Raw genomic sequence first — 204 nt, 5'->3', positions numbered from 1 at the left:
TGACTATTTGCTGATACGCATACAACTAACCATGTCTAAATCCATAGATATAAGGCAAGAAGTAGCAAGTCATCATTTCATTATTTCAGTTTCAGACTGTTTTGTAAAGATTTGTTCCGTTCAGGGATGGGCAGGTAAGAAACTTTAAAGTATGTACATATCTAAATGTCGTAGTTATAGTATCTAAAGTTATTGCAGGGGTAC

This window comes from Penaeus monodon, chromosome 15, assembly GCF_015228065.2.
Source record: "Penaeus monodon isolate SGIC_2016 chromosome 15, NSTDA_Pmon_1, whole genome shotgun sequence".
Lineage (NCBI taxonomy): Eukaryota > Metazoa > Arthropoda > Malacostraca > Decapoda > Penaeidae > Penaeus > Penaeus monodon.
The sequence above is the reverse complement of the archived record's forward strand: the minus strand, read 5'-3'. Positions refer to the sequence as shown.